General features: G+C 50.5%; 1 protein-coding gene and 1 long non-coding RNA gene across 2 annotated transcripts in view; one reads left to right on the top strand and one right to left on the bottom strand.

Annotated features, from left to right (window-relative positions):
- The window catches only part of ntn1a (netrin 1a), a 51,812-nt gene that overhangs the window by 11,373 nt on the left and 20,308 nt on the right, over positions 1 to 20,131 (top strand).
- LOC125742182 (uncharacterized) lies at positions 1,393 to 20,123 on the bottom strand. Its single transcript, XR_007398033.1, has 3 exons — positions 18,704 to 20,123; positions 17,248 to 17,313; positions 1,393 to 1,914 (listed from the first exon to the last, which is right to left on the bottom strand). It is a non-coding gene; the product is annotated as an uncharacterized LOC125742182 (long non-coding RNA).

The following is a 20,131-nucleotide window of genomic DNA, read 5'->3' on the forward strand; positions in this document are numbered from 1 at the left end:
ATGGGGTGTCCTGTTCTTGCCTGGCTCTGGAAAGTGCCGGAATCTCAGAGTTTAGCATGTAGTGTGAGGCTCCTCTTCTGGCAGGATAATCCTGCTGAGAGCTTTACTTCCCTTACCGATAGGGGGTGCTACCCCGTCGATATGACAGAATATAGCAGAATAATCATCCTCCTTGTGAGTCCATCATCCGGAAACTGTCTTGTTAAACAGCAGCAGCCTAACAGCTGTCAGAGAAAGGATGCAGACATCTGCAAGCTTAAATGCGAAAGAAATTCAGAAAAGGGACAATTGTGCGCTTATTTTAAAAGAGGATGTTTTCTTCTTGGAATGTTAACATGAAAGAACGATTTTATTAGCAAAAACGTGGACTGTCTACGGGTCTTCGAGGACCGGGTTGGAAAAGACTGCTGTAGTGCATTAATGGGTATGTGTGTACACCATTTTAGAGGTTGTTTTGACCGAAAACGTAATCTGTGAATGTCTTGAGGCAACCACAAGTATCACCTACAGTCACAGATCACCACTGCTTAGGATGGAGAATCGGCTCATGTCTCACACCGGAGCCACAAAGGAAATTCAAGTTAATGTTTGAACCAGTCGGGATATTAGAATGGTTTTGCTTGGCGGGATCATTCATTTTCAAAGGCGGTGATTGACCAGCGCACCTGGCAGACAGAAAGGGGCAATGAACCAAAGTGAGAATTCGGCGGCACAGCTCATTGCCCTTTGAACCTGCCGGTGATTCAGACGGGCGGAATGTTCGCAGCCACGGCGGGCCTTTACCCAGACAGCACATTTCCCAGAATCCTTATCAACATTTACAGCATGTTTTATAAACCCCGCTTAACATTTGGCAGCTTTTGAACAACACAGGATTTTTTTTGAGTTTCTGAGGGTCATGTCCGCCGCCGCTCAGGATTGTACTGGGGGTGAAGGTCGTCATAAAACCACTGTGCCCCCCTGCCCCGTTCCCGCATGCTCTGCTCTCCAAGATTTTAAGGATTCATTTTCCCATTGATGTTTCAAACTATTCGCCCAGCCATTTATTGAGCCTGAAGGGCGAAAATTATTAACAACAGCGATACACATGTTTATGTTTTTAATAATATTTGTTAGGCATTCAAAACAAAAGTAAATATAATTAATCGTTGTGTAAATGCTTTTGAGAAGGCCCCCAACCCCCAAGGCTGCAGACTGTGAGCCAAAAGGATGCCAGTCTGGACCGGGCCGGTGCCGGTCCCTTGGACCATCTGTGGTTAGTTTAGTGGTAAATCCAGCCCACGTGACTCTGAGGGAAAAGTGTTGAAAGATGAGGTCACTGTCTTATATATAAATGCTCTGGCTGCGGCTGCCCCCCCCCCACCCCCAGCAGCCAGGGCTACAGACCCGCCTTTTTCTGGACATTCTGGTTTTAATGTGCTTTTATAGATCTGCAGGCTATAGCTGTTGTCCCCCCTGCCCCAAAGTGATTTGAGGGGCCAGGCTGATGGGGAGGGGTCCTGTCATCTCTCCGGTGGTTCCCCTCGTCAGACAGCGCTCGATTTAATGACCCACGGGGGCGGCAGGATGCGGTGGGACGCTGAGTGCCGGAGTCAGAGTATAACGCAGCTCCCTAACTATCCCACCGGCTGGCTAATTAGCTCTCAGTTACCAAAAACCCACATCTGCATCATCCGGTGGTGGTGGTGAGGTGGGGAGATGGAGCTTGTTTCATAGGAGATGCTTTTCACTTTTTTTGGTGGGGGGGGGGGGGGCGTTCCCCGTCCGTGCTGCTGTGTTTGCGTGCGTCCGTGTCCCCATCACTGGAGCGGCGTCGACCTCAGATGCCAAGGACTCGGGGCCCTTGATGTCCCGTCCAAAACGGCAGAGTCGGTCGAATTAAATTGTTGACCCGAAGCTTAAAGTTGAATTTATCTGGAAAATCACATTACACAAATTAGAACTGAAATGCACCGAAAATGCAAAAACAGAACCGTCACAGTTCTTAATAGGGATCGTATGCAGTAGGTATGCAGCCACGTGCGTGAGGCGCACCGTGCCAAGGCTCAGGGCTGAAAATGCACAAATGGGACGATCATAATCACTCTTGAATCACTTTACACCGAAACAGAGACCACGCTTGCCAGCAGCATATGATTCGATGCTGCCTCCTAGTTTCATTTTTTTTTTTTTTAACTGAGTCGATTTTTATGAAATGCTCCGGCGCGTGAAAAAAAAGAAAATATGCATTCCACTGGAAGAGGAACTGTGGAAGAAAAAGAAAAGAGTTTAAAGGAATAACTGATTTGGGAAACACTGAGACAGACTCTGAAATGAGAGACTGAGAATTCCCGGTGGGGAACAGACTGTACAAGGAGTGAAATAAACTTTGTTAAACCGGAATGACCCTGTCACTGGCCTGCTGACATTATATATGTCACCCTTGTCATTGACAGACAGGGGGCAGTGTGACTCTCAGCGTTATTAGCCTTGCGGTCTTAACCCTTTGTGTGGGATGGTCCACAGAGGGCTGGGATGTTGGATTTATCCTGTTAAGAAGAAGGATAAATATGTATTTTGAAATGTTACAATCTGCACCCTGGTGAAACCCAGTGTCCCCCCGGGCAAAGCTTACATTTTTGGGGTTTTTGTCTGTTTTGCTGGCAAAGTTCAGTGCATAATTCAAGACAGATACAGGCAGCAAGTCGAAAGCTTTGCTCCAGCAGTCAAGGGCAAAAAACCTTGACCTTATTTTGGAAAGTGGTTTGAGCTGATGCCATTGCAGGGTGACAGTTCGTCGTGTGGCCTCTTCTCTGGGGGGGTGGCGGGGAGGGGGGGGGGGGTCGCTTCCTCCCGGCTCTACTTTGGCACCAATTAATCACCAGCATCTTGGCTAACCTGCACCCCCCCCCCCCTATTTTTTTCCACTCTTAGTGAAACCAGAAGGATGCAACAATTTCACCCCAGATTGTTCACGTGACCCATTTGAAACACCGAACCAGAAATTGTGGATTTTGCAAAATACTGGCTTGCTAAAACTGGACTTTGACTTAGGAAGTGGCAGCAGACCTGAGCCAGTATTAGTGGGAATGGGTGACTCAGTATTTGGTAATGGGCTGGCAGGAACTGGCAAGGCTGATGGTGAGTCAGTCCAGAGCCCCAGCCAGCAGCCGTGGGAATTCGCAGTGTCTCTTCCTGGTAACAGTCACACATTAAAAATTCTAGACGGTTTATTCCACCGAGCCCGGCGGGAGCTGTCCCCGTCGGGGGTGTGGCTGCAAGCAGCTCGTTCGGAAATAACCACAGGGTCTCCCGGTCCCACTTCAAGGGGGTTTGAAGAAAAAAGACATGGATAGATGTTGCATTGGCTAAGACTGAGCATACTTCTGTTTGTGTTACGTTTCTGAGAGGAGTCTTAAAAAATACCAGAGCAATGCGGCTATTTATTACTTCAGCTGATGCTTTTACCCAAAGAAACATACATGTCGTTTTCTTTTGAGACAAAGTGCTGGAGCAGTTGGGGGTTAAGGGCCTCATTCAGGGACCCAGCCCAGGGATCTGATCCAGCGACCTTCCAGTTATAGGAACAGGGTCCTAACCCACTGAGCCACACATCACCATAAGGTGGACAAAATTCCAAGCAAAGAAAGTTTTTTTTTCCCTGCTTTTCAGTCTCATATTTCCAAACCCTACTTTTCTGCCCAGTGCTAATTGTCTCCAAATCGTTGCCAGGCTTGGCTGTTCATGACGGTTGCCTGCCAGGAAGTAGATGACAGTTGTCCTGTTCGTACCCCTTCAACTCGGTCCTGCTTTTGCGACGTGACTTAATTTGGCATGAAGCGGAGAGCGTGTCGGAAGGCCGCAGCAGCTGGGAAGAGGCGGCATGCTGGCACCTGACAGGTTGGCGGAGCTGCTCTGCGTAGCGGTCAGCTGAGGTGCCCTGACCGTTGTACAGCCTCCATTCCTCAGACAGAACGTTGCTAATTTCTTCTGCCGGGGGTGCCGGGTGGGGGGGGTGTCTCGGTCAGAGGTGGTGAATGACGCAGCCCAGATGTGAACCGTGACCGGGAAGCAGGGTCTGACCCCCCGGAGTCGCCCATGAGGCGTCTTCCTGTTAGCTCCAGCACCTTTTTGCTTTACACAGCTGGCTGTTTAGCGATGCACGTCGACTTTAGCTACACGTTCAAGGTGCCCGAATCAACAGGCCCCCAGGGACACCGGGGCTTCCAGTCCAACTGTTTACCCATGATGCCACCTGCTGCCCCCAGTGCACTACAGGTCACTTTTTTTCAAACTAAAGAAAACTAATTTTATTTATTTTGGGCTTGAACAGCCTTTCTGCACTCTGGAACCGCCCCAGCGGTGAAAACAGCTTGATTCATTATACGCTGTGGTATGGCGCCCTCCCGCAATTACGCTCCCGCGAAGTGCTCGACGGAGAAGCAGTGGCGTGTGGTGCAGTTACAGCTGTAATTACAGCAGATGGTGTCAACATGGTGTAAGACCACAGGGCTCCTCGTCCAAACCAGCCATTAACAGCTATCAGCAGTTAAGGTGAGCTCTCGGGGTGGCGGGGGGGGGGGGGGTTACAGGTTTGACCAGTGACTCGTCAAAGTGAAATTTCTTCTGTCTGTGGAAGAAATTGTGATTTTTCATAATCCTCTCCTGACTCAGAAAGCGTTTGCTGAAATTGTTTCTCTCCAGAATTTCATTGTTTACTTAAATTACCTGCCTTCTCGGTCACTCCGTCGTTAAAAAAAACGCCACTTTTACATGAAATTGGAGCAGAGACGTGGGCCGGAGGGGGTGGGGGCATTAGAAGTGCAGGTCTGCTCCCAAGAAGCGAGGCGCAATTTTGCAGCGTTTTGACTCATTACTAGAGCGGAGCGGAACAGGCCGGAATTTCTGGACTCGTTAAAGTGTCAGCGGGCCGTTAACAGAAGAGGCCGGGGTGGAGGCCGGGGTGGAGGCGGAGGTGGAGGCCGGGGTGGAGGTGGAGGTGGAGGCCGGGGTGGAGGCGGGGGTGGAGGCGGGGGTGGAGGCGGGGGTGGAGGCCGGGTGGAGGCCGGGGTGGAGGCGAGGGTGGAGGCCGGGGTGGAGGCCGGGGTGGAGGCCGGGGTGGAGGCGAGGGTGGAGGCCGGGGTGGAGGCCGGGGTGGAGGCCGGGGTGGAGGCGAGGGTGGAGGCCGGGGTGGAGGCCGGGGTGGAGGCGGGGGTGGAGGCCGGGGTGGAGGCGAGGGTGGAGGCCGGGGTGGAGGCCGGGGTGGAGGCGGGGGTGGAGGCCGGGTGGAGGCCGGGGTGGAGGCGGGGGTGGAGGCCGGGGTGGAGGCGGGGGTGGAGGCGGGGGTGGAGGCCGGGTGGAGGCCGGGGTGGAGGCCGGGGTGGAGGCCCGTTCCGGCAGCCCGATCCACCTGGCGCGTGATGAAGCCCTCAGGCCCAGGAGGCGGCGTCCAATGACCTCAACGCCCCTGTGAGGCAGCGCAGGCCGGCAGGCGACGCGGAGTCAGACCAAGGCAAATATACAGCGGCGAGGCGGCAATGGGTGCGAGGAAAGGCAGATGGAGGTGTGAAGTTTCCCCCCACCCCCACACGTGACTATTTGTTGGGGATGGGTCCAGCCTTCCCCTGCCACATCTGCATCAGCGCCGTACGAGGAATCATGTGGGGGCTCAATGACGAATGACCAGAACAATGAAGATAGATGCCATGTTTCTGTTAGATATACAATTTATAAAAATCTGTGACTGCAATCAAAAAACTAAAAATGCTAAAAGTCTCGTACTTTGTTTGGTCACTTTTGGTTAAGGTTAGTGCTGGGTAGGGTTAGGGTTAGGGTTAGTTCTGGGTGGGGTTAGGGTTAGGGTTAGTGCTGGGGGGGTTTGGGTTAGTGCAGGGTGGGGTTAAGGTCCTCATGTTGGGGAGTTGCATGGTGGTGCAGTGGTTAGCACTGTTGCTTCACACCTGTGGGACCCGGGTTCGAGTCTCTGCCTGGGTCACATGCGTGTGGGGTTTGCATGTTCTCCCCATGTCGTCGTACTCCGGTTTCCGTCCAAAGACATGCTGAGGCTAATTAGAGTTTCTAAATTACCCGTAGGTGTGCATGTGTGAGTGAATGGTGTGTGAGTGTGCCCTGTGATGAGCTGGCCCCCTGTCCTGGGTTGTTCCCTGCCTTGTGTCCGTAGCTTCCGGGATAGGCTCTGGGACTCCCCGCGACCCAGAAGGATAAGCTTGGAAGATGAATGGATGGATGGATGTTGGGGAGTTTAAATGCCTGTGTGTATATCCTTTAGGGAAAAATCCGCTGTAACATTGATTAACAGGAAGAGGAAGTTCACACGAGTAACAGGAAGAGGAAGTTCACACGCCCACACATGTGATGTCATCATGACGTTTTAACTGTCTTCTTTAACAACAGAGTGTGTGTAGAATATGAGAGATATAAGCAAAAAACAATGTCCTCTACAAGGGAAATGAATGGCTGGAACCCAGGAGGATCAGTGTATCGTGTAAATGTGTTTGCGTGTGCGTGTATCTTTGTGTGTCTGCCCGTGTGTGTTTCAGCGTCCTGCTCTACAGTGTGGCCCTGTCTATGTCGATCTGTGTCTCTCAGGCACTGACAGGACCACCTAGGCTGACGACGAGGCGTCCTTCCTCTCCGGGGGCCATGGCTCGCTGCCTTATGAATGATTAATGTTTGCATGGAATCCCGCATCGTGTCCTGCTTGTCCCCCCCCCACTGTGCTGCCCTGTTCAGGGAGTTGACGTTAGGGGAGATAAATCTCCTCCCCTGGTGTGGCTCGGGATGGGAGCCCCCCAACAACGCAATCAACAGACAGTCACATTGCCTGGGCCCCATATGCCTGTACAAATCCCTCAAAGGATGGGGGGGGGGGGGGGTGGGCAGTTCAAAAGGCCAAAACGATAGCAGGCTGTCAAAAACACACGTACAAAATGCCAGCCCTGTGTGCTTTTAAGCTGTACATAAAAACATTGTATTTATATGAGAAGCTCAGTAAAATCTGTAGCCAATAATATTGAGAGTACAGTTGTCCTGTGGGTAACGTTAGCCAATGAAATTCTTCTCTCATTACTCTCCTGCCTTTCCATGGAGCCATGTGATTCAACAGAATTTACAGGCATTGGCATCTATGATTAGTCAGATTCTTTACGGGGGGGGGGGGGGGGGAGTTAAGCCATATAAGGCAGAAATCTACTTTTTGGAGGGATCAGAGGGATTAGGCTCCCTTCCTTCAGAGCAGAGCCTCGTGGACATCATGACAGGACCAGGCGCTCGTGTGTGTGTGTGTGTGTGTGTGTGTGTGTTTGCTAGTCGAGTCAGCAGGTGTGTGTCACAGGAATGATGTGTGCATCACCTCCATGGAGACACCCCCCCAGCCCACCCCCGGCATAGAAACATGAGCTACAACAAAGACGATGACCCAGTCACCCCGTGAGCGCCTTCATGTGGGCTTGTCTGTGGGGGCAGTTGCACAGTTCAGCAGCTAGTGAACTTGTGATACATGGCCAGCTCAGCACTACAGAAACCCTTATCCTCAATTCGATTCAATTTTATTTGTATAGCGCATTTTCACATTACATGGTCTCTAAGAGCTTTACATTATGCCCACCCAAAGCCCCCAGTGAGCAAACCAGAGGCAACAGTGGCAAGGAAAAACTCCCTAGAAGGAAGAAACCTTGGGAGGACCCAAACTCAAAGGGGGAGCTCGTGCTCCAGGGGCCGGCAGAGGAAGTCAAATGAGGAAGACTGCAAAGTCCCAATTCACACTGTCACAATGTAACATTTGAGTCTGAAAGCAGGGGGCAGGTGATGGCAGGCAGGTGTTTGTGCTGCTTCGGATGGCAGGATGAACAGTGGTACGGCAGCAGGGCATCCAGGAGAGACGTCTCAGGCAGAAAGGCCCCAGCAGATATGGCTATGGCAGCATAAGTAGGAGGGAGAGGCAAGTGGGAACGCAGGTATGGGGGGGTCCCTGAAACGTCCACAAGGGGGCGTGAAGCTAGAGTGACAGCACTGATAGTTCAGTTCACCCAGAGCCAATGGCATCGATCCCCACCCAGTTCTACACCTCACACTACAGGTCTAACTGGGAACTAGAGTCCCTATAACCCCGACTAAACAAGTGTGTTTTCAGTCTAGATTGAATATTGAGAGTAAGCCTGAATCTCGCAGATCCGCTGTCCTTCTAGAGGAGTCTGGGATTCATATATTTACTCTGTCTTCATATGAGTCAGTCGCTCTTACTGCTTTTCACAGCTGGAGTGGTGGTGCCTCCATTTCTTCTCCACATCCTCTCCATTCACATCTGCTTCATCCCTGTTTCCTCTCCATTCACATCTGCTTCTTCCCTGTTTCCTCTCCATTCACATCTGCTTCTTCCCTGTTTCCTCTCCATTTCACATCTGCTTCTTCCCTGTTTCCTCTCCATTCACATCTGCTTCTTCCCTGTTTCCTCTCCATTCACATCTGCTTCTTCCCTGTTTCCTCTCCATTCACATCTGCTTCTTCCCTGTTTCCTCTCCATTCACATCTGCTTCTTCCCTGTTTCCTCTCCATTCACATCTGCTTCTTCCCTGTTTCCTATCCATTTCCTCTCTTTTTCCTCTCTGTTTCCTCTCCATTTCCTCACTGTTTTCATTTCTTCTCCACTTCCTCTCTTTTCCCTCTTCATTTCCCCTCTGTTTACTTTTCACTTCCTTCCCATTTCCTCTCTGCTTCCCCTCTGTTTCCGCTCCATTGTTCTCACTTTTCCCTCTATTTCCTCTCCGTTCTCTTTCGGTTTCCTTTCAGTTGCCTGTAGTCCCTCTCCATTTCCACTGTTCCCCTCTCCATTTCCTTTCCATTTTCTCACCATGCAGCTTTTCGTTTTTAATTTTTGTAGGGACATGGCTCTCAGCACATAGGAGTAGATGATTAAACAAGGCCAGAGCCTTGACAAGCTGCAACTCCCCTTTGATTATCCAGTGCTGTTCTGTGTGACCGACCTGCGTAAATTAGCAGCATCCTGGGAAATCGGCATGCCTGTCACACCATGTATGCCTTAGAGTGCAGGGAATCCCTCCATGTTGGACAATCAGTTATGAAATTAATCCTCTCGGATACTGGACCACAAGCTTTGCTCTTACCTGCTTTTATGTGTGCGTATATGTATGGAGAGTGAAACGGAGTATGTGAAAAAAGTGTTACAGATTCTACACAAACCAAACAGAAGTATCAATCCTGTCTGGTCTTGATGCACCCCCTTCAGTGCAGTGGTTGTGTAGGGCAGTGGAGGGACATCATAGACATCCTGCGAGGCAGCTCTTGGTCACCAGCAGCCACCCGGAAAAAGGACTCGGTGTGAAGAGTAAGGTGGAATGTTCTTTTCATCTTCCGAGTCCTTGATGGATCCTGTGGGCAGATGTTAAGAAAACTGCAAACGTGGAAGGTGGCGAGGGGAGGGAGATGCAGCGTTTTGCAGAAAGATTGTGACAAAAAAAAAATTACATATTTGAGGAAGATGACTTCAGGTTAAAGTATCATGTCAGGGTTCTGAGATTAACTGTAGGGGCAATATCTGTTTTAACAATATGGCGATATCCATTCCTCCATCTATCCGTCTTTTAACCACTTATCCTGGTCAGGGTCATGGAAGGTTCTGGAGTGAGTCCCAGGATCCACTCGGCAGGCTTAAGGTTGGGATACATCCCAGACCAGATGCCGTTTGTGTGATTTATGGGGAAATGGGTTCAACGGCCACCTTATGCTGATGTGTGGCCAGTGGCGTCAACGGCTACAGGAGGTCTTTCCCCTTTGGTTCTGGTCCGGCAACCGTGATGCAGACACACATTGAATCGGCTTCCTAGATGCAGTTGAGCTTCCATCATGGTTCCTAAGTTCTCTCATTGATACAGTGAGAAATCCAGCCTTTTCTTCCTCATTATTGACTTTGTAATTTGCACTTGTATCACAGTATATTAATCCTGCTGTATGTATTTTTATTGCAGTATGCATTTATACTGCAGTATGTGCTTAGAGTATGTACTCATACTGCAGTACATACTCAAAAAATGTATTTATATGCAGTGTGTAGCTATTGCCATACTAGAGCTGCTCGGCTGAAATACCTCTGAGTTGTATCTTAATGTGTATAAATCCATACAGTCTATACAGCATGTGTTGCCTTTGCTGCTCACAGCCACCCTCAGCCTCTGCCTCAGCCTCTGCCTCAGCCTCAGCCTCTGCCTCAGCCCTCGGCCTCTGTCTCAGCCTCTGCCTCACCCTCTGCCTCAGCCTCTGCCTCACCCTCTGCCTCTGCCTCCACTCCCGTCCGAGTCAATTACAGGGAAAAAATAATACATTGAAAATAATGAGCGTTTTCCACTCTGTTATGGCGGGCTTTGGTGGATCCGGAATTTCTCCCCAGCTACTCTGCGTTTTTCCGCTACAAGCAGCGCAATGACCCCATTTTGCTTTTCTTTCCGTCCCGAAAGCGAAACTCCGGTCCTGGACCACCTAGCAGTCCAGGCCACTCCTCTGAGGGTGCTCAATATGGGCGTGTGATTATTACCGAAGCACAAAGCTCACATTGTCACCCCCCCCCGTAACACTCTTCAGGACGTGGGTGCGCCCCAGAATGCTGCTGTCCGGCTTGTGCCGATCCGGCTCGAACGTGATGGGGTGCTGAGTTCCCGGATGTTCAGCTCTTGCTTCCCCTCATAGCGCCCCCTAGCAGCCAGTCTTGGGCTGGTCCTCGAGCACGTCGCCCTCACATGAATGTCCGCCTCACTGCTGTCAGAATTGATTGACGCTAAGCGTAACAGCTGTTTCCGCCCGTGTCCGGCTCTCCCTGGAGAATGTGGCACGCAGATTTCGTTTAGCACATTATAATCTTTCAGCAACGACGTAATTAACTTCTAATTAACATGCCAAGGAGTAATGGAGTGTGGCTCGGCCTCGCTGATACCCTCCGACACGTTTTCGAGACGATATAATAAAAGTGTCAGCCTCTATGCTCAGAGGGTTATCCATCCATCCATCCATCCCTTGATTGGCACAATGTACTGACAGCACTCCTGCCCCCACCCTGATCAGTAAATTGTACCGCTGGCATCCCACCCTTTGATTGACATATTATCGATGTTTCATTGTTTTTACTTCCCACTCATTTCACTTTTAGCCCCACAACCTTAAAATGCCCCCCCCCACCAGTGTCAGCCTAGGGCCCCCATAGAAGTTAGTCCACTCCTGTCCGTGAACATTAACACTCAGTGAAGTGAGCAGGTGCGGGAAGTCATCTGGTGCATCCCCCCCCCCGCATGGTGGCTGCAGAACCTTGTGGTTTTTGAGGATCTGGCCATGAGGCGGGTTGAGGGGTGGGGGGGGGCAGCACCTGGGCCGAGCAGGGCAGGGCACACTTTAATGCCAGCTGTGGTGGACACCTTCCAGGCGGGGCCTTGGTAGGCCGCCCTCTCATTTACACACCACCCCGGGATATGGGGGGGGCCCTCAAAGTCACTCAGGATGCATGAATGTGCCGGATCTTCACTTCCCCTGGACTCAGTCTCGCCTCATGAACCTCAGCTTCTCCATGCTCTCAATCAGGTTGTTTGTTAATCACGGCGCCCGCTGGGACTTTTCCGAACGAAATGTCGTTCCTCTTAAATCCGATAACCGCTGGATTCACCGTATTCGCCGCAGAATGATGAATATCGCACTTTGCCTGGAGTTTTCGTTTCACTTTCAGCTTCCTAATACATATTTTAAATGTTTTAATGTATATTTTTAAAGATGTTGAACAGCACGTCAGCTGTGAAATAAAGTTCTGATTGTGGTGACAGACCAGACAGGACAGAAACGGAACAATTTCCAACGACAAGAGAATGCTCCCCTACTGGCCCTGTAATTTGCTTTAACAATGTGTTTTATTGCCCCCCATTTGCTTCCACCAAATTCACCTCCCTGGAGACCATTTGTGCTAATTGACAGATTGTAAAGGTGATTGAGGGGATCAACCAATAAGAACAACTAGACCTAATTATGCTTAGATTGCCCCCCCCTTGCACCACCCCTCCCCACTGCCCAGGCTGGGACCTTGAACAACTATGAAGCCCTTGCTGCCCCACCATCAAGCCCGAACTGAAGTCATTTTCATGCTTCATAAATTTTATTGAAAAAAAAGAAGGAGGAGGAGCAGGAGGCGTTGGGACCCCCCACTCCCACCCCTACCCCCCCCCCCCAACCAGCAGACGAATCACGTTCCAGTAAAGCAGCGTGACGGCTTGTTAAGACACAGCAGAGATCAGCAGTCCTGGTGAAAGGTGACGCATTCTAACAACATCTGCAGCAGGGAGGCTCCACCCCTCTGGAAGTCACGCTACGTGATGGGCTAGCGGCCGTGCACCTGGCTCTCTGCCGTCACATCTGATTGGCCGGCTCGGCTGCCAGTGAAAACTGGATGCACCGCTACGAAAGCCTTGGTGTGGGAAACAGGTGGGGGGAAGGTGGAGGTGCTGGGATCACTCAGATGACTGATGCCATCTGTTTTCCCAGCATGCATTAGTTATCTTTCACGCCTATCTTCCGGCAGCGGTATTAGTCTAGGCTTTGGCAAAGCGGGTAGCAGGGTCTCTCTTATCGCCGCAGTGCTTCGGGCTATTCCTCAGAGCACAGCGTGGAGGATTTATGAGCGGGCTCTACCCTGTGGGGGGGGGTGGGGGGGGGGACGAGCAAGAATCCGAGTGTTTCGCATTACGGTATATGAGGCAGAAAGAAGGTCCTGTGAGTGTGCACTCTGGGAAAGCTCGCGCACGGCCCACTGAAGAAACGGATCCTCAGTTTTCCGAGATACGTGAATGAATCGTGATGTCAGCTCTGGCTCCCTTGTGGAACATTCCGAGACCGGCGACCCCAGGACGCTACCGGGAACAGTCGGAATCCCACACGTGTTTGTTACTGCTATCGTGAGAGTTATGCAGAAACATTCCATATCCCTAATCGTCTGAGAACTTCTGCCCAACGGCAAGCCTCGGGTGTCCATATGGTATATTTACCCATTTTCTGTAACAGAAAACAAATGAAGTGATGCTTTATTTGCAATTTGTTAAGTAGAAGTAGAGGTGCACCAGAATTCTTCTTTTCACATACGCCACACAGCTGAGAGTGAAACATGGGGTCAGAGCCCAGGGTCAACCGTATATGCAGCTGCCCTGGAGCATTTTGGATGCGTGAGGACCCAATGGGCATGCATGATGGGACTGGAACTGGCAACCTTCCCGCCAAAGGCACAGAGGCGTAGCCTGCTGAGCCCCGCATTGCCCCCCAGTGTATTAGCGGTTAGCAGTCATATTCTTGGTAACTGCCAAGCGCTACACCATGACCCTGTTGTGGTCTGAGAACATATAGTGCTTTGCTAATACAACCATGTGGGCACCAATAGCTTTAGGCTAAGGGTGGGGAGATTTCCAGTTTGAGGAGAAGAAGGAAGATCCTACTGGTGAAGAACATTAGGGTAAACAAGAAGGTAAGAGAAGAAGATAACAAAGTGGTCGTGGGTCAGCGACCTAATGTTCGGGGAAAGGAAGGGGAACCCACTAAGATCACGCTCTGTTCTTCAGAAAGGGGCTTGGTCGACTAATACCACACCCTAATATTATAATTAGTAATTTTGTGTTAACAGAATTAGATGCATCCGAATCATGTCTCTCTCAACAGGTCCTTTTTGGAAACTACTCACTGCTGCAGCAGACTCTCACACGACAACGCCCATGTCCCCTTGAACTGTTTGTTTTTGTTTTTTTTTACCTATGCCCCCCTGCCCACCCAATATTACCAATAGGCCGCACACATGAGCCAGACCACGGCACAAACAGAGAGCATATCATCTTGGCGTAGTACCTGCCGTTCAGGGAGACTGTGGCCGCCGCTGACGGATTGGACAATCACTCCATTTCTGCGTTTCTTGGACGATATTAATCCTCATTGAGGATCTCAGCCCCAGTAGAATTTGCCACAGTCCAAGGTTGATGGTTTGGTTATGAGATAAGACTGATTTCTGGCAGGGTGGGGCCTGGTGTTAGTCTGGGCTCTGCCCCCAACTCAAAGGGGGCGGGGTCTAGTATGCCCCCACACAGCTTACTTTCAAGATGAAGTAAGGGGAATAAATTAAAAGTGAAAGTGAACATGTTAGTGTTCCTGGGTTTAAAAATAAAGAACTTGATATGTATTTCCGTACCACTTATGTAGTCTGTAAGAAGTGTCCAGAGGGCAGAAATGTCATCAACAGTGAGAATTTAGCTCAATTAACAATTTTGCTCAATGTGGCACTGAAAAAAGCTCCCAACAAATGAGTGAATCGAATTGAATTGAATTGAATGATGACTGGGTCGGCACCATTTCACACACTGACATTCCCTCATGGCAGCAAGACGTTGCTCCGCACCTTGCCTCCACAGCGCCCCCCAGCAGGATTCTTGGGCTATAACAGCCTGCAGGTGAGCGGTAGGGCCAGACACCCAGCGTTGATCTGTGGCATTTTTTCAGTGCGGTTCAGACTGACTCCTGGTCGCCCAGCCTGACCGACAGCTTTGTTCATTTTCTCGTTTCCTTGCTTCTTTAGGAATCTGCATTTATAAGAATGATACTCCGCGTTGAACTCGCCGCGTAACTGTGGTAGAGGAAAGTCTGCACGCTAAGGGGAGCCCAGCGTGAGGGCGAGGTGGCCCATCTGAAATCAGGCCAGGCGGGAATGGGTGTGCAGGAGCAGTGCTGAGGGCCAGCGATGACTGGGCAGCTCGTACCACCGCGTCCAGCCAGCATTCCTGCCTGCTGGCATTTCCTCACTGCTCTTCTCTCAAGCCTCCCAACCAATGAAAACATCTCTATTATTTTTTCGCCCTTCATCAGGAATGCACTGATAACAGTTATAGGCTGCAGAGCAGTTCAACTTTGAGCTGTCAAGTCTAATTTATAAGCGCTGGCTAACGACCGTCAGATTAAAAAAGCTAAACTGACTGCGAGAGCTGGAGCCCTGGAAGTGTTTTACTGCCGACCAGCATGACAGGGGGACGTCAGGTGTGTCCTTCAGTGCGGCGAAGGATCTGCGTATTTACAGGCAAAACCGACAAGTCAGATGCATTTCAGCCACAATGAAGAAGCAAAGGAATTGCACAAATGAACCTGCGTTCTGTTGGAATGCATATTCGCCCTGAGCACAGGAGAGACACTGATTGGCGTTTCAGGTCAGAACTCAGATAGAGAAGCTTGTGGAGTTTGAGATTTCGGTCCCTGGTGTTTAATTAGCGGAGGTCAGACAGAAAGGTGCCATGTTCTTCCAGGGCTTAGCATTGTCGGCTCATTACAGAATCAGGGCTGTGGGCATGTCAGTCTGTGATTGATAGTGTGTCTAAGACACTTGATAGGACTTGTGGGTTTTGGAGCTACTGCTACCTACTGCTAGCTACCGCTAATTAGCCACGAGGTCAGAATTGCAATAACGATAAGATCTAAGCGGTGAACCTACTTAACAGAGTAACCCCCCCCCCACCCTCCCCACAATGCCTGATAAGCCACAGCTTCCGCGGAACTTCTCCCAGCGAGCCGCGACCCCACCGCTGCACCTGACCGTCCCCCTGAGCCAATCACGCTCCCATGCGTGTGTGCCCCCCGAGCCAATCACGCTCCCACACGTGTGTGCCCCTCGAGCCAATCACGCTCCCACACGTGTGTGCCCCCTGAGCCAATCACGCTCCCACGCGTGTGTGCCCCCTGAGCCAATCACGCTCCCATGCGTGTGTGCCCCCTGAGCCAATCACGCTCCCATGCGTGTGTGCCCCTCGAGCCAATCACGCTCCCACACGTGTGTGCCCCCTGAGCCAATCACGCTCCCATGCGTGTGTGCCCCCTGAGCCAATCACGCTCCCATGCATGTGTGCCCCTCGAGCCAATCACGCTCCCATGCGTGTGTGCCCCCTGAGCCAATCACGCTCCCATGCATGTGTGCCCCTCGAGCCAATCACGCTCCCATGCGTGTGTGCCCCCTGAGCCAATCACGCTCCCATGTGTGTGTGCCCCCTGAGCCAATCACGCTCCCATGCGTGTGTGCCCCTCGAGCCAATCACGCTCCCACACGTGTGTACCCCCTGAGCCAATCACGCTCCCATGCGTGTGTGCCCCTCGAGCCAATCACGCTCCTACACGTATGTAGCCGTGCAGGAGACCGAGACACAGTGGCCACTGAGAACATACCGCTATCGGCCTGTCAGACGCCTCATTTCAGTCATTTAATTTCAGTCATTCTTAACTAGACAGTTTGAGTTCATTTTAAAAAAATGCTTGTGCCTTTTGGCAGGGAAGGAAGGATGAGGCGCGTCGTTTGCCAGTTGACATTAACCCACAAGGGTTTGGCAGATTCCAGAACATTCCGGGAGAGCGAGCAACCACCCAAGCCTGGAAACGAGAGTAAACGCGGCTGTAGTGCGTGTCTGTGTGCGAGCGTGCCTGCGTGTGGCGGCAGGGTTGGGAGCTATGGAACAGTGTATGTGTAGGGGTTGGGTTGGGGCTCTACTCTGGGGGACCTTAACAATGCAACCATTTGTATGACTTCAATGCGCCCGGGCAGCGGTGCTTTCACCCTGCCGGCCGATACAGGTGCTCATCTGAATAGGGCAGGAGGTGCCGTGGTTTCTGCTCTGCGGGCGCGACGCTCTCAATGCCCCCCACATTAAAAGCACATCACACGCGTGGAGATTTTGATTCACAGTCATTCCCCTGGATCGCCTCCATTCTCCACAGCGTGATCAAAGGATACGGGCCCTAATAGATTCCTTACCCGGTGTTGCCCTGTAATTTTTCACTAGTTTACATAACGCAGAAGTGATAGGACAATCAGATTCCACCAATAGCAAATGGCCTCCCGAAGTTCTCGTTTAGAACACTTGTGTTTCCCCCAAACCATCAAACGCATTCCGGAATCTCGTTAAATGATTCATAATCACACATGGACTCGCGTCAAAAACCGCCGTCTGAGCGTGTGCATCCCGACCCCCCCCCCCCCACTCCCCCTCCCCGACATAACAGCTGGCTTAAAAATGTGTGATCAAGCTTTCCTTCACAGAGAAACATTGGAAGTTTTTCGCAGGGAAGAACAAAGCATTAGATCGTGGTTGTTATAGTTGCTTGGGCCTGACCCTCCTGCCCACCCCCCCCCCCCCCCCCCCCGGCACCCACTTTTCTGGGAAGGTGGAAACGATAACAAAGGACTTGGACTCTTACCGGCAGACTGGTGACGTCTTGTTTTAAAAATTGCATTTTTTAGGTCTTCACTGTATGTTGCGCAACCTTTGAATCAAAATATGACAGGAAGACGTTTAAGCAGCCATAGATGCTTCACTGCATTATGTAGATATTATCTGTGTTACATAATAAGTTAGTTTGCTAAACTCGATTGCTAGATCACTATAATTTAGTAAATATTACTCCTGAAATGGAGCTTTCTTCCTAAAGCAGGACACAGAATTACCCCTCTGATTTGATAGTAAATTTCTCATTAAAAAACTAAATTACACATGCAGAAACCTTGTTGCACTATAGGTCCTATGCAAAATAACCCTTTAACTCATAGAAATATACAGTAAATAATGTGGCGTAATTAGTGATTATATATGAACAGTTCAGGGACATTTGAGCAATTTGTTATGAAAAACCTACTTTATAAGAAATGGCATGTTAGTGTCGATGAAGGACAGGGGTAATTGTTTTCATTTCCTCAGTTTGCATGAAGGTCTCTTATTATTATGGGATATAGATGGTTAATTGTCCCAGGAAAAAAAAAAGAATTTGACTGGAATTATTATTATATTTTTTTTAAGTAAGAGCGACATTCCTGTTAATTTAAGTCACTCTGCACCAGTGTGGTCCAGACATATCTAAGATTTCTTGGACATAGAATCAACAGCAATGGTCGTAAAGTTAAAATACTTGATTTCGAGCCCATGCCTTTCGCTTTTACTTTAATTTTTATTTATGTGGCAGATGGCCAATATTTAAAAGGTTACACATCTCGAGGAAAAAAGTCACGTTTGTCTGTGGCTTTCATAGTACAAACTACCCAGTAAAAATCGGGCAATAAAAGGGCACAGCTTTCTGTCTCTGACTTTCTCTGAGGCGTGTAACGGCCGCCGAAATCAGTAGTTACACACAATGGACCTATTGCCCAGTCATACTTTCAGTAAGGAACAGGACCCTGACATGAAAATACACTATTTTTCTGGTAGATGATAAATGATTAAAACGAAATGGTTAAGTGGGGGGATGCCCTCTGTATGGTTCTGGTCACCCCCCCCCCCCCATCACCCCAAACCCAGAGCTCTTCAGAATGTGGTCATGTGGTTCCCAGAGGGACAGCAGTCCCCAACATGCCCTCCAGAGACATGGGGGGGGGGCACTTTATGCACCATTTGCCTCACAAGCAATGTGTGATACTGATGATGTGTGATACCTATACCCCCCCCCTCCCCCCCCCCCCCCCCCGCCACTGCTGAAAGGTGACAAAACAAAAACAGCAGCCGGGGGGGAGGAACACTCAGTATTTCCTTGTTATGCCTCAGGGGTGTTTGGGGCAGATCTTATTACTTTGGGTGAAGGTGGGGGCTGTGTGGATTCAGAGTTTACTTGTCATGGTCCAGCGCCACAAACTGGTGAACGAATACCCCCCCCCCCCTCTCCCTACCTGTGGCTCTGCTCACAGGCTTGAGGAGCTGGAATCGCTCCTGTCTTTTGGTGGGGGGGATAAGAGACCTCGCCGGCTTGGAGTAGGGGGACGCTGAGACATCCCTCGCTCTGAGAGAGAAAGAGAGAGAGAGAGAGAGAGAGAGAGAGAGAGAGAGCGCTGTGTGCGGCGACAGCGGCCCGGTCTGTTTACTCAGGGCTACCAAACAGTCGCAGCTTCTGCTCCTGCTGATTTATCGTGTTGCATTTTATTGCCGTGACAGACAAACGCTTCCTTCAATGGTTTGGTGCATTTTTACGTCACGCATAATATTCCCCCTGTTGGGCAAATATTTACTGCTGGCCGCAGATCTTCCATGATAGGACAGACGCGGTGGATGGCGCCCTTTACACTGTAAGCACTGCGGTGAGGGGGGGGGGGTGCTGGGGGTCCATATCTGGGTCCATCATATACAGCGGGCCAGGCTGCCTACCAAAGCTCCCCGGAATATTAAAGTGCCCCCATCCTGTCCTTTATTCCACGAAATCCATTAAAATCGTAGTTGCACCTGAGAGGGGTGATAATATGTGAGATTGGGGGGAGCAGAAAAAGTGCTTCAAATCTCAGGCAAGGATGGTGTCAGCCTGAGTGGTGGGGGGGGGGGCACGCCCCCATTGAGAGGCAGGCACCCTGAATCCTGTGTGGTTGCCGTCTCATTCTCCAGGAGCAGGTGTGAAGCCCAGACCCCCCCCAGCACACCAGCCCCCCTCGTCAGGCGCGTCCGTCCCTTTTAGCCAGCGGCTTTATCGCGGCGATCTGAGTGCAGTGGAGATGGGGGGGGCTGTTCTCCAGCTGCCGTACGAAGGTGTGTTTGTTTAAGGTGGGAAACAGAGAAATCATGATGTATCCAGTGTGTGTGTGTGTGTGTGTGTGTGGGGGGGGGGGCACTGGGGTGCAAGTCAGTCTCAACCGCAGCAAAGTGTAACAGTGGGGGGAGTGACGGACATTTAGGTGACGTCGAAACTGAACTGAATTTATTCAATACGGAAAAAATATTCACGAAAAGAAAGGAAGAAAAAATGAAAAAACACAAAGGAAGACTAATCATCTATATAAAGACCTTCATAATCCACAGTACAAGTACACTGTGAAATACTGCCCTCTATATAACAGTAAAGCAGTGTAAAACCACTGAATGAATTTAGGAAGTTTAAGCATTAAGTAGCTATTAATTTTAGCTTTAGAGTCTGGGCTGAGAGTTCTGTTTGTGAGACTCATTTCACAGGCTGTGTTTTGGGAGTGGGGGGTTGGCTGTGATCCACGGGTCACCCAGTAAGTAATCCTCAACCAAGGGTTTGTCACGCTGGTCAGGCTAACAGAGGGAGGATTGGCTGATTAAAACCACAAGCCTGGGGGGGGTGGGGGTGGGTGTATGGAAAAGCTAATTAA

This window comes from Brienomyrus brachyistius, chromosome 5 (assembly GCF_023856365.1).
Source record: "Brienomyrus brachyistius isolate T26 chromosome 5, BBRACH_0.4, whole genome shotgun sequence".
NCBI classification, from domain to species: Eukaryota; Metazoa; Chordata; class Actinopteri; order Osteoglossiformes; family Mormyridae; genus Brienomyrus; species Brienomyrus brachyistius.